This window comes from Thunnus thynnus, chromosome 2, assembly GCF_963924715.1.
Source record: "Thunnus thynnus chromosome 2, fThuThy2.1, whole genome shotgun sequence".
In the NCBI taxonomy this organism is placed as follows: domain Eukaryota; kingdom Metazoa; phylum Chordata; class Actinopteri; order Scombriformes; family Scombridae; genus Thunnus; species Thunnus thynnus.
The window spans coordinates 32,844,714-32,859,285 of NC_089518.1; the positions used below are offsets into that span (position 1 = coordinate 32,844,714).

Sequence of the window (14,572 nt, forward strand, 5' to 3'; positions counted from 1 at the left end):
ACAGAAGTAAATGCACAATCTGAAAGTAATTTTCACTGCAAGTATAAAAAAAAATCAACCCCCAAAGCTCTTCACTCTAATTGGAATTGGTGTCATCTGACCTAAGGGTACAAAAGAGCTCATTAGAAGAAGACAGGAAAGACAAGAGCAAAGTCTGTGCCCAAAATAGTTGTCAATGCTGCTTTCAGATACAACATAAGGATGCAAAAATCAAAAGCATGTGACATTACAGTACATTCTTGTTCTTAATCGAGCGTGTACAATTTCCATCTAGTGTCTTTAACTGCAAGTTAAATGAGGTACAACTCATCTTTAATACAGATTTCAAAGTGTGATTGATCTTCCTGCAGTCTTGCAGTCTTTTAAACTCAAAACGACTGGAAATTAAATCAGCGGAAAAACAGGTCAAGTCTGATATTTTAAGTTTGTACTGGCAGTATATTAGAATCATGAAAAGTAACAGTGTTGCAGCTACTGAATTTGGAACATACAGTAAAAAACTATAGTGAATTTCCCTGAATAAGCCCACCACAGGGGGTTATTTTGCTTGATACCAATATAAATGCATATGCGATTCAGCAGAGAATTCAACAATGCAGTTTCCTCACATACTGATAAAAAAAAATAGCAAGACATTTATTTGATCATAAGTTTGATATCACACAGCAGCATGTCTTATTTGTGAGTCTTACTTTGTGGATGTTGCAAAGTCTGACAACAAGCTGAGACTGCGGGGTGGTTTTGTCCCCTGACTCTGTATACCAACACTGTCCTAGAAATGAATTACACCAGAGCTTTTCAGTTGTTGTGTGTCTTCTCTTCTCAAACACTTGCATGTTGAAAGCTGCCTGCTTGTCTCATGACAGCTAGTTCCACCGGTGAACATCTAGTTGTTGGCAGTAAAACGCTAGAGCCATTTTTTACAAGCCTGTCATGATTCAATTTTGGAATATATTCAGATTCTGCATAAGGAAAAAAGAGGTATGGAACATAGCACTCAACTCAGTTTTAATGTTTATAACATCGCTGCAGAGGGGCATCACTCACTGTCTTCGTGAACTGGAGTAACCTGTCCCCTCCATGATAAAGACCACACACGTGCGCTGTCTTTGGCATGCCACTTGTTCCCAATGTTAACTTTTTCGGCTGGCACGATACCTCGTCTACATGTACAACAGATGCCGCAGATTCTTTCTGTTTATGTAAGAATGAGGCACAAAGGCTTTTGGGGTAAAAGTGTGACATGTTTTAGACTCTACATAAATTATTGTCCACAAGAATGCCCACCACAGACTGGAAAAGTGAAGGAGTGGAGACGGGGGGGGGGGAAATGAAATGAAACAGACTGGGAGAGAAAAAGGCTGCTCCCTGCGTTTCACTCTCGTTTGCTGACTGTAAAGTGACCAGCGAGCCTTTGGCTGCAGCCATGATTCGGTTCTGTTTTGAAACCGTGTTTGACAGATGATTCAACACTTCAAGACAACGCTCTGAGATTGCCTCAGACCAGCAACAAACCGTGTGCAATATTCCTTTTTCAGCCACAACGCTTCATAAATGGATTAATATGGGTGTTTGAATCATTTAGCAAGACTCCACGATGCATATTTGCAGAATTAAGGGCTGGATTATATGACAAGTTAAACTGCAAACATGACAGTAATGAGAATATTCTCTATACTTCACATTTTCAGGGTGAGGCAGGACAGTGCTGTAACAGCATTTTTCTTTTTTATCCGTCGCTTAGCTATACACTGGATTAACCCTAGTGAAGTGTGCAGGAGGAGAGCCGAGAAGAGAAGAGAGATAAACACCTGGTTGGGAACCAACAACCTCCCTCCAAGCAAGGCACGCAGGTACCACATCAATGGAGCCTTTGAAAAAGTGGAGGAGAAAATGCTACTGCGGGGCTCAACAGCCAGATTAAAGGCAGCAGTGCTCTTTTTTCACTTTGCTTTGACAAGAAGATTGCAGACTACAGTCAATTTATCTGTCTTTGTCCTTTTCTCGTCCCAGGGGCTGCGAAGCGCTGTCTGAAGAACAGCAGGTGGTGGGATCGTATCACATCAGAGGTTCGGAGGTTTGTATGGAACTGGAGACGGAGAGGGCCGCAGCCTCTGCACTGCACCTTCCGTACAAACACCGCGTTTATCAAAAATAAATTGTGTGAAATTGTCCTTGCATGAAAAACGCCTGAGCGAAGCATTGTTCCTTTAAAAACATCTGCTTTGCAGACGCAACAAGTGCAAATGTCTCCACGTACAATAAAAGAAAAAAAAAAAAAAAACACACAAACACATTCAACACACTTCAAAGCTGTCGGTGGAATTCAGACTTTAACGAGCCAGAGGGGAGAAACGGAGGAAACACAAGGTGCATAAATGCTCCAGTCAGCCCAGACCAGACCTCTGAAAACCTCAGGAGATCACAGCAGGAGGGGGGAGGAGGGGAGGGGAGGAGGGAGGGGGGGGGACTCCCACAAAGTTTAAAAAAAAGTGAAGAAAAAAAAAAAGACAGAGAGCTAAACAAAGCTCGACTGCAGTCATACCCATCACAACCTGGAAGCCTGCTGCCTTAGCTCAGAAAGGAGCGGCTAGTTACTCTTCCCACAATACAATGTGCTACGCAGACAGGAGGCATCGGGCAAAACAACAAAGTTCACGGGTGTCTGTCTAGCCAGGAACAGGAGACACCTCTTTCCACACAGCAGACACAACAACAGTGCCGACCCAAAACACATCAGAGAGAAAGAGAAAGGAACAACACAGAGGGATATAACAAACAAAACATCAAACATGTACGACAGGCTTTGGCAAGTGCAACTTGGCAGGGAGCGCATGCGAGCAGGTTGATGAGCCGGTGGGTGGATGGGGAGGGGGGGGGTTGAGGGGGTCATGTCATCAAGTTATAAATTTCTATGACATCTGGAGTGTAAAGAAGATGAAGATATCTAGGAAAAAAAAGGAGAAAGAGCTAAAGAATGGTTTTGTTTTTAATGGGATTGTGGGTCTCTCTCTCTCTCTCTCTCTTTTTTTTTTTTTTTTAAATAGATTTACTCTTAACAGCCAGACTCTGCTTGCCTGCATCCACCCAGTACAGTGTGCCAGATATGTTCACTTAAAAGATGAGGTAAGACAGAGAGAGAGAGAGAGAGAAAGAGAGAGAATATAAAGCCTTAAGGAACAATCAACCTTTAAAAGTCTCTGCTTTATAATCACTGTTGAAACACTGGAGGATTTCAGTACAAAACTATTTTCACAACCTGTCCTCTGTGTAATCTAGAGAAGCCAAGATGACACTGAAAAATGTATGTAAAAGAGCCTGCAGCAACATGGAAAATACATTAAATAACGCACCAAAATTAGGTCTGGGTGCCGAACGTCTATACTTTTTTTGGCGCCTACCGCTGGCATGGAATTGTTCAAACTCCTCTTCACTTGTTCTTTGATCAGACAGTTTCTGATTTCAATTATAACTTCACCAATTTCAGATGATAGTTCTTCTGTTAAAAGACAAAGGGAACATTGACATATTCCTCCAGCTAAGCTATCACAAAAAGTATCGTTTGGTTCCAGGACCAAAACTCAGGTGGCTCCTGATATCAAACATTTTAAATAAAAAGCTGAAATAATATGTACAGAATATATGTTCTTGATGTTTTAAATATAGAAACATCACCTGAATCTATACATTTGAAACAGATGCATATATATCCAACATGAATTTATTTGGGCAGGTAAAAAAAATATTCCTTGTTCTCACGATGAAAAAAAAAAAAAAACACTGAATGGCCTCTCACTTACTGCCTGAAGAATTCTGGATGTGGGAGCATGAAAGGTCAGTTTATAGCACCCACACAGATCATAAATAACATCACCGCTGTGGCGTCACTGTGTAGGTGATGGCGTGGGCTTTCTATAATTAATGATTGTGGTCACGGTGAAATTTATGCCCAATTTTCCAGAATGCCTTTGTCCTTTAAATTTGCAACTTTTTTTTTTTTTTTTGTACATCAGGTTACTTAACATATTACTTGCTGATTTGTTTGTCTTCATATAAGATGATTAATCTTCTATAAACAGGCAGCTGAGAGACTCAACATGAGGTAAGACTGTAACACCTGAAGATGTTTGCAACAGGTGGGACGTTCTGTCAAAGTTGTGACATCAAGTAAAAAGGAAACCAGCCAAACTACAGCAGCTGTCTCCTCTTTTTTCAAACTACATACAGTATATTCTGTATATATACTATATATTCTTCTCCTCATTTTTATGCACAAATCACACCAATCATTCCCAAAGTGCTCTTATGCCGCTACGATGTCTCACCTTCTTCTTTCACTGTTTACATTTCTGTCTAATATCACATGCTCCGTCTTCTGGCAGTGTTTTGAATGCATAAACATTTAAATGTTTTTCTTTTTATGCCCCATTAGCCTTGAAGAAGTTTTTCAGACACACATTTCTTTCAAGTATTATTTTCCTACATTGAATTTGACATCTCAGAGATTTAGTTTTGATATCACTTAAGAATAAAATGAAAGTAAATTGCGCCTTGAAAGGAGGAAATCTCTGATAAGAATCTCTGATAACACCTTGTTAACATCGAATTACACTGTAACCGGAGACAAAAAAGTGATTAGTGCTTCCGCGTTAGTAAAGGGATTGTTTAAGCGGTGAGGTCAAAAGAGGAGAAACGGGATTTTAAAGGCACATTCCTCAAGTGCTAAAAGGCTTGATACAAGTAATTTAAAACACAGGTATGTTGGAGCCTTCGAAACACTCCCACCAGCCCATTAATGCACCACCAGCAGGTTAACCATTCAACTCTGATGCACACACACACACACACACACACACACTAACACACACATACGCACACGCGCACACATCTGGAACATACACTGCCTTCCCAGGAATGCTAAGTGCAACAAACCAAGGAAACAACACTTATCACAGTCGGTGTTTATGTGATTTTTTTTTCCTCCCTCCATCCAGTTCTGTCTCTCTGCCGTTATTCCTCGCTCTGTCTCCCTTTCATTGTGTCTCTGCCCCATTTATTACTCCCTTTGTAGTACAGTATATTGAATACATAAACAAATACAGCTGCTGCATTTCATCAAGCCCATGATTAGTCTTGTCGACTGCACCGCAGCCTGGGAGAACACAGAAGAAACAGTGAAATATCCCACAAACTCCCCCAGGACGATCATTTCTGGAAACTCAGCATTGTTTGTAAGTAGGTGGGAGTTGCTATTATGTTTTTCTGTTGGGTTTATGCTTTGTTTTTCTATGGTGATCATAAATTCTCTCCCGCATGTAAATGGGAACAGTTTACAGTTAGACAATAAAGGACTTATTATTGGGCAGAACCAGAGAAGTATTTGTATGTGACTGACTGACTTTGCTAGTGAGATGTTCAAGACACGCTGCTGGGCTGAGTGAGTGTCAGTGAAAACCAGGTATTTGTGTGCATGTGTGCGTGAGAGGGAGACTCTGTATGTCAGTACGGTATGTGCATGTTTACTGTATCTGTACGTCCTCTTTTATCCCATTTAAATGATACGGCTGGCTGATTTTCTATATTTCCCTTATTGTAAACAAAGATCATGTACAGAGCCAAACCAACAACAAATTGATCTACTTAGAAGTATTGCACGTGTATCCAAATCCTATATCTTATCCCTCTGTGCCGTAGACCTCTATTGTTGTCCAAAGACTATTAAATACACATCGATGAGCCACACTGTTGCATCGGGTGACATGTTCCTTGGCCCTGAAAAAATTTGGGAGGGATAGTTTGTTTGGAAATGGCTCCAAAGACAAATGACAGCGATGGCATTTTCAGGCTCCGGAGAGTATTTCAGTGTAAGGCTGAACTCAGTATGTGCAGGAACACGGTTCCGTTAACTTGTTGCGCTACATATCGCAACCTCTTGACTATCTACTTAAGTTACTAGTCCAATATACTATGTAGTAGACTGAAAACATGTTTGCTGTTATTACTCTTTGGAGGCATTTCTACACAAACTACCGTGCCTACTCCTCTTTGGGGAGAAGGAACAGTCACCCAATGCAACAGTGTGGCTCAGCGAGAGTGTTTTCAATAGTTTTTCAACAACAATGGAGGTCTACGGCACAGAGGAATAAGATAAATCAGGCTTTGAATACACATATAATACTTGTAAACAGATCAATTCATTGTTGGTTTGGCTCTGCACATGAGATTTGTTGACAATAAGAAAAATATAGCAAATAACCAGCCTTACCCTTTAAACATTTCTGTATGTGTGTGTGTGTGTGTGTGTGTGTGTGTGCAGTGGAGGCTGTGTTACAACAAGATTGGGATGGAGGAGATCAATGCCCCAGCCCGGGGCCCTGGGAGAGTGACTAACCATCTAATTAGAGGGAAGAGGGAAGAGCCGGAGCTTTAAATAAATAATTAGTGCCTTCTCAGAGACCAGGCCGAACAATGCAGAGAAGAGATGAAAAATGGCCGCCACACCGCATCACTCTGCCTCACCTGACAAACCAAATAACCAATGTCCCGAGGAGTCCCAGGGGACCTGATACCCGGGCGACTGGGAGATGAAAAGATGAGCAGACACTTTGTGACCACCTCGGGGCATCAGATAAGCATGGCGGCGCACTTCCATTTATCATCATTCACTTCCAAAGAGATTGACTTCTCGTTTGTCTACCGTGGCACGTCGTCCTGGTTATCTGGATGTCGATGACAGTGAATAAGTCGCCACCAATGTGAAAAAGAAATTCCAAAAAAAAGTCCAAATTCTGTCACGTTCGCTCACATGTGACATATGATATGATGTTTTTCTAATTCCAATTAGGAGATGTTGCACATAATTCATCCCAAGGCATTATCAATTAATCTGCTGAGTACTCTCTTGATTGATTGGTCTATAAAATGGAAGAAAATAGTGGAAAATGGACTCTATAATTTCCTAAAGTTTATCTGATCACATTCCTTCTTTTGTCCAACCAACAATACAAAACCTAACGATGTTTGAAGAGACTAATTGCTTGATCGACAATTTGTTTTATCCCGAACTAAGACACAACACTGGAAAGAGAGAGAAAAAGCATCGTTCCAGCCATTGTTTGAAACTATTTTGTGTGTATGTACAACCAGACTTACAGCTGAAGGCACCATGAGTGGCCCCTACAAGCTGCAATTGCCATCACATCCCCCAGTATGAAAGTAATGAACAACATGCTGATTATTTTCTTAGAGCTTTATCAGTCCTGGAACTAATCATATAACTTTTTCGTTTTGGGGATGGAGCAAGAGAAAAAGACATGTGGTCGTTAATCAAAGGGGCTTGTTAAAGGGGGAATATTGATGTGCTCAGTAAATTTCGTGGCAAACATGCCCATTAGATTATTATAAACTATGTCATGTGTGCAAAGTTGATATTTTGGCTTTGAGGGTAGTACAATACAGAAGTTAATGTAATGCTTAAGAAGAAATCAGACAGATTTATCTTCTGGGGGGCATAATTTCACAACAGTCTATAGATTTAGATTTGGACATTTCGATTTTTTGTGTCTTGTGGAGAATTTTTGGCCTATGAGACACTCGTCAGGTGGTCAGCAAAAACATTAGGATTCATTCTCTGTGGACTGTCATTATCCATAGTTGATTTAATGGAAAATATGGACAGTTGTTGCCAACATATCCGGTTTTGTACCACACTGTCACAGTCTTACTTTCCACGATTAAAAAGTATATCGACTATGCAAATTAATTTTAATCAAGTTTGGCTTAAATATGCAAACTGCACATGCACATGGAAAACTTGCTGAATAATATCCAATAACAAAATTACATTTATTGCACTTGTGCAGAGTCATGCTGGTCTACATTTGGCTATGAGCCCTCAAAATCGGTTGACCCACTATTCATCTCCTCCTCTTCCCCAAGACAAGAACTAAACAATGTCCATTTACTTCTTCTCATTAGCAAACATTCTACACAACCGGCTCTCCTCGTAATCAATACCTTTAATTCCCTAATGGCCCTAGCTGATTTAACCCCAGCTATGTTGAGAAAAGGAAGGAGCCAGAGAGAGAGGCTGGAAGATTAAATCTACGTGATGTTCTCTGGTTTGTTTTTGTGAGAGTCTCTACTTTCTGTCTGAGAGTTTCCTCACAGCACTGCAGGCAGGTATTTTTCCTGAGGGCAGGTATGGGTGGAGCCATGAGGAGGTCAGAGGTCAGAAGAAGATAACAATGCTCAAAGCTCCCCCTCCCTCTTCCCCAGGTAAGGACAGATCTAATGCAGGTGAAAGGGGACGCGTCAAACCGACAGACGTCAGTGCCTTAAAGTCTCCAAAATTTGCCTCTGCAGAACTCAAAATGTCAGTCTCAGTTGTGTACAATCTTTGTATGTCTGTATTTTTCACAGGCTCCTGATTTGCTGCTTTAAAGCTGTAGTCCCTAAACAACTTCAAAGCTTTCTTTCTGTGTCTTTGTGGATGCCGATTGAGTCTAATATTAGCAGGAAGTTTACTTCATCCCCATGTGGAGGCACACAGTCAGTGTGAGGCCAGTGGCAAGAAAAAACAAGACAAAAAGTCCCTTTGTATGAGGGTGCAGGATTTAAAATAGAACTCTAAATCTATTCTCACAACACCTGCTGTATTTTATACATGAAATTACTCTGAGGTTGGCATATTTTTTTTATAAAAAATGTATATGAATTAATTTGGTTGGTAAAAAATATCATCTTGGTAGGTAAGTTTTTAAAGGTTGGGGCGGTGAGGCCAAAAAGATAATTTTGGACATTGATTGCATGCGCGTGTGCACACACATTATTTCTATCCTTCAGAGGCCCCTCTATTTACTTTGTTCATTGGATTATATGAAAGTGACTCTTTATGAATGTAGCTCTTTCAAGAAGAGCCACATGATAAGCCTCTTCTTTGTTGGCTCTGTCAGCACATCTGTTATAACTGTATGAATCTTTAAGCAGAAGAACAGGTCAACCATTTGCCTTTTTTAAGAACCAAAACATAACCATCAGCAACATGACTGACCTTTACTGTTAGTTCTTTAATTGTACTCTAACCTATAATAGCCTCTAAATGAATTGAGGAATGGTCAAAATGACCTCACTTCATAAAAATATCCTCTCTGTGAAATCTAAAAGAAGTCTAAATCTCAGAGCTGTTTTTACACTGTCAAAAGTACAGGAACAAACACAACAGACACACACACCCTTCTCCACACAGTGATGCCTGAACCTGCCTCAGTATGCTGGTTGCGAGGGTTGGTTGTGGTGAAAGCTGGTACAAGACCACCTAGGGGAACTATTCAGCCTCTGAAAACAATGGCAGAGAGTGAGATAAATACTGCAATAACAGAACCTGAAAGCATCTATGGTTCAGGCAACCACAACAGCCACGAGGCAAGGCTGTGGTACTTCAGTCTGGGATCCATTTCCAGACCACATGTCCAACATGTTCGACTTGTCTCGGCCTCTTGCTTATTTTGACTCAAGCTTGTTCAGTTGACTTTTCCTGCCTATCATAAAATCTTCAAAGATGCATCTTTTTACAACCTGATCCACATTTTTTTCATTTTCTCTACAACGCTGTTATTTAAGGAATAACACATGTGTGTATTATATAATCCATGCATTGTTGGACGCACCTACTGTAGCTGGTGCAGAGAAAGGTACACTTTGTCTTCTTTAAGAGGCTTTACTTTTTACATGCTTATTGACGGTTTTGGTGACGGGTTTAATCTGGTCCTGACTTGGCTTGACACCACTTGGACCTGTTCTTGTCTCAAACCGCACTATGTCTGGCCCTGGAACTGATTTGGACTCAGCTTAACTTGTATCATTTTAAGTCCTTTACTAAGCATAAATGCCAAGAATTCAATGGCTCTGGGTGTCACTTCAGTCAGGGCCCTTCTGGCTGTTCCTATTGTATTCTCTACACCTTTATTTGCTGGATTTGATCTAATTGTGATCTGTTTTTTGTTTTTCCTGTCTAAAGCACTTTGTAATGCTGTTTTAAAAAGTACTGCATAAATAAAGTTATTATCATTAAGTAGTCACAGTTTCTCCTGAGGGGGACGTGAATGTCTGAACCAAATTTCACGGTACTCCCTCCAATAGTTGTTGAGACATTTCACTGGACCTCTGCCTGCTGGTAGAGCTAGAGGAAAAGTCAGGGGATTACCAAAAGTCATTAGGATTCATCATCTGGGGACCATGAATGTTTGACCAGGAATGTTTGCACCAAATTTCATGGCAATTTATCCAATAGTTGTGAAGACATTTGGCTAAAAATCAAAAATGTCAACCTCATGGTGGCGCCAGAGGAAAATCTATGAATATATCATATCATAGAAATAAAAAAAGAATCCATAAATTAACTGATAAAGAAAATAATCAATAATCGCAGCCCTATGTTGATTACAGCACTTCTACTATGTTTGTTTCGAAGTGGAGATCTTTTTTAACCGCAAGGAAGTGGAGTTCTTTTATTGCACAAAACAGTAAATTTAACAGCTTGTATTTGAGAAGAAAAGACAGACATTTACAACAATGGAGGCAGACTTCAAAAAAGACTTGTGTGAAACCCTGTAAAACCCTGGCCTGGACAGCTCAGTTTCATCCCAAAACACTGAACAAGAACAGCTTAGCCGTTCTTGGACACAGATCTCTGGTCAGATTCATTCATGACTCGCTGGAGGTTGACTCAGGTGTCCCACAACTTCAAAGTGCCATTTAGCAGCTTCATAAATCACCCTTAATGAAGGCAATATCTCATCACTGCATATTTTCCTCAGCGTTCAGTAATAAAATCTTGGGCCAAACACATAACTACTTTGTTTTAATGTCTTCAAGGTGTGGCTGGTTAGCTTGCCAGACGGATGGATGTAGTGCCTCTGGTATTGAGACTATTGTTTGACGGTGACAGACAAGGTTAATCAGACATTGCCTCGATTGTTCAGATAGATGAAAGTATGACCTACTGTAAGTGAGGAATTCAAGTCATATGTCAAGTTGGTTAAAAGCTGAAGTGCAAACATAGTGACAGGTCTATAACAAAGGACTATCTTAAAATATCACAAAAGTAGTGTACAGGACATGTGACGTACAGAGTCTCATTACCCAACACAGCAGGTATGTCACCAACAATAATACTGTGTTAAATAAGAAGATACTGTAAACATATGGTATCATATTGATAAAAAAATAGATAATTTAACAGCAATAAACTGGATGAAAGTACTGTCAACAAACATAACTCAATGGACTAGACTGGATAAGACTAAAACAGGTATACACAATGGAATGCATGACGGCACATTTACAAATGAAAATGGACATATTTCTACAAAGATGGACTCCTCCTACTTGGGACTATGAATGCTTAAAAAGGATATGGATTGAGGTTTACTCTTGTTTGTAAATACCTGTCAACTCTGCTCAATGTCAAGAATTGTTGGAAAAATTAAGTTTGAGAAAAAAAAAAAAGAAAAGGTGGATAAACGTCAATGTGGATTTAACGCTTACTGTGCTGTAAACTATCCCTTTAGGACTGTACTGAAACAGGGGAAAACCTCATAGCTGCTCCACATTTCTCCACTGCAAGAAAACACAGTGGCACAACAAGTTTTTCTTGTGCTGTTGAGAGATGAGTTCCCAACGTGCAGATCAAACCGTCTTTGTCTTGGCAAACGCTGTAGGACTTAACCCTGACAGTTTCACTCTGTGTCAATCAAATTCAGCCGGGGCATATCGTCAAGTAAATGCATGTCAGCTTAAAGGAGCCAACAAAAAACAAAATGTCCTGCCAGTATGAAACATTATAAGAAAGGAAGTTTTTTAAAAGGATAGACGGTCAACAGGATCCATCACATTTTCACTGGTCAAATCATTCAAATGTTTTCTAATTATAGAGTTGATCCTCTTGTTAACAAGTGTTTTGACATCTACAGATACCACAGTATCACAACACTGACACATACAGAGCTATGAAAATAAATTTTAAATTTGTAAGGTTTTACTAACACTTAACAAAATTACTTTATGGACTGGATTGTCTTTAAAATCCCAAACAAATCCTTTGTCATCACATTAATCAGTAATGCAAATGGACATATAACCAAAACCAAATGTTCAAGACCTTCCAGGAACCGTCTGACTGTGTCTGTGTAAAACTAAAAACTCCTGTAATAATGGATTGAGCTGTCAGCTATAGTTTGTATCTGGTAAACCTACTGGTTTGGCCAGAGGCTCCACTGGTAAATTCCTCACACCTCATTAGAATGTGCATTCTTTGTAAGACAACAATAAGCCTTTTCTGCCCTACACATCAAGGCCTGACATTATGTTTTACCCAAATGCATCAGTACTGAACTGACCTATAGAGAAAACTGAACTTAACAATAAATATAAATGTTTGTTACAACATAGCTCAAGTTAATCGGTTCAATGTAGGGGAATGCATCCTTTAGAAGTTTTAGTTTTTAGGCTGGTCTGCTACACAGGAACTGGATTTCAATAAATAACAATCATGACAAGGCTATGCTTAGCTGAGCATTTAGTGGCCTGGAAATGAGAAGGACCCAGGACAACGTGCACCGTGGAAATGTCAATTTGTACAGTAGACGATGTGCCTTGACAGCATGCCTTTTTGAAATGCTTAGATAATTCCACCGCATGATAACTGCTGCCATGAGGGATTACTAGGATCAACAAATGTCGTGACCTACACTGTAATCCACACTGTCAGACTATGTGTTTCTGGCCTCATGTGACCTGCCTGGCAGTTTGCGCTCCACCAGGGTGTGTCACCCTCACCAGGGTGGCATGACCCTAGATGACAGGGAACCCAGCTGGATAACAGACTGACCGTTGGCAGGCTCCAGGTGCCTCAGCAAGTGGCCACCAACTACCAACCACGCAACATCAAACATAAGCAAAAAAGTAGACAAAACGAGGGCACAGACAAAACAAAAAGCCAGACAAAATGAAAACAAAGACCACTGTTGCCCTTTCTCTGGCACACCACAGTGTTTTTCAGCCTTTCTTTGCCAGCCGCATGTGAGAACACTGACACTGAGAGAGCATCAGCATTCTCTCACTTGGCAGCTTGAAAGCTTTCAAGCGCAGCAGATTGAGAACAGGCACCGCCAGAAGGTGAGGCACCCTGTGGCGATTGTGGTTTCACAATAGATGAGACAGAGCATTCGTGTCTGAAAGGTCCCTCATATCCCTGCAGGGAGAAACCGTCTCTACTGAACAGGCATGTTTTCAAGACACTGGATGCTTGGCTCACAGCTAGCTTCATCTCTTTTTCTTACATTACAGGGTTCTGTATAACTCTTAATGCCCTAAAAGAAAGAGAAATGTTCCTGTAAGACAGGATTTGATACAGGCGAAGCTCTCAGCCGTTAGAAATGGGCCACATGTCGCAAGGATGGGTTACACGCTGTGCAGTCCTGGATCCTAGACAAAAACAAGGCTGAACCAGCACATGGCAAACCCATCTGGAACAAAAGCTGGCCTAATTTTACCAAAGATAAGGGACAAGCCTGGCTCCAAACAGAGACGGTGTGGGCTGCTCTCCTCTTTCCTCTGAAACCACAAAGGTTTGGGATATCGGCCGGGAAATACTGAGTTAAATTGACAGTTGTCTGAAATAGGTCAGTCAAAAGACTAATGGTATACACACAAGCTCCTATACACACGAAATCATTCACACATGCAAAAACGTCATGGATAAATACATGGATACACACAAGCCATCCAGCCAACAGCCATTATCAGATGGGTTAATGGGTCCTGGGCTATTCAAACAGCAGCCTTTAGTCAAAAATCTACTCAGACAGTATAATGGTGGGATGGCTATAGGGGGTGGAGGGGGGTTCTCGAGGCCTAGCGGTACAGCGTACCTACTACGAAGAAAAGTCACAAGAAAGTCTGTTCCCTGTTCCCCAATCACTAGTGTTCACCTCAAGTGCAGATTAACCTCAAACTACAGTGAAGAAGTGAATATATCAAAGTAAATGACCTAAGGCATCCATTGGTACCAATCACATCATGCTAGCTTGTTAGGAAGGGGGCTAAATAACACTCCAAAGTTAGGCAAAATTTTGACGAGGAAAAACTGGCATGGCCATTTTCAACAAGATCCCTTGACCTCTCAACTCAAGATATCTGAATGAAAATGTGTTCTGTGGGTACCCATGAGACTCCCCTTCACAGACATGCCCACTTTATGCTAATCCCATGCAGTTTTTGACAAAAATTATGCAGTGTTTTGCATGCGGTACAAATGTGTTATTTTCACCTATTCTAAAAATGGTGTATTTGAATATTTCTGCAACTGCAGTCCCTAAACAGTCTTGGAATTGCATAAATTGGGTATGACTGGAAAGCTGAGACTCTTGAGGATTCAATGAGTCCATTATTCATTGCCCATTTATTCATGTGTGATGATGTTAGTCCCCACAGTAGCCATTTCATTGTAGTGAGACCATTTTTTGAAACTTGACCTCACTGTATAAAATGACCTATTGTGACCTCTGGGATA

General features: G+C 40.7%; 1 protein-coding gene across 2 annotated transcripts in view; it reads right to left on the reverse strand.

Moving 5' to 3' along the window:
- Positions 1–14,572, reverse strand: part of kremen1 (kringle containing transmembrane protein 1) — a 61,371-nt gene that overhangs the window by 12,094 nt on the left and 34,705 nt on the right. The gene's annotated exons all lie outside the window — the stretch shown is intronic.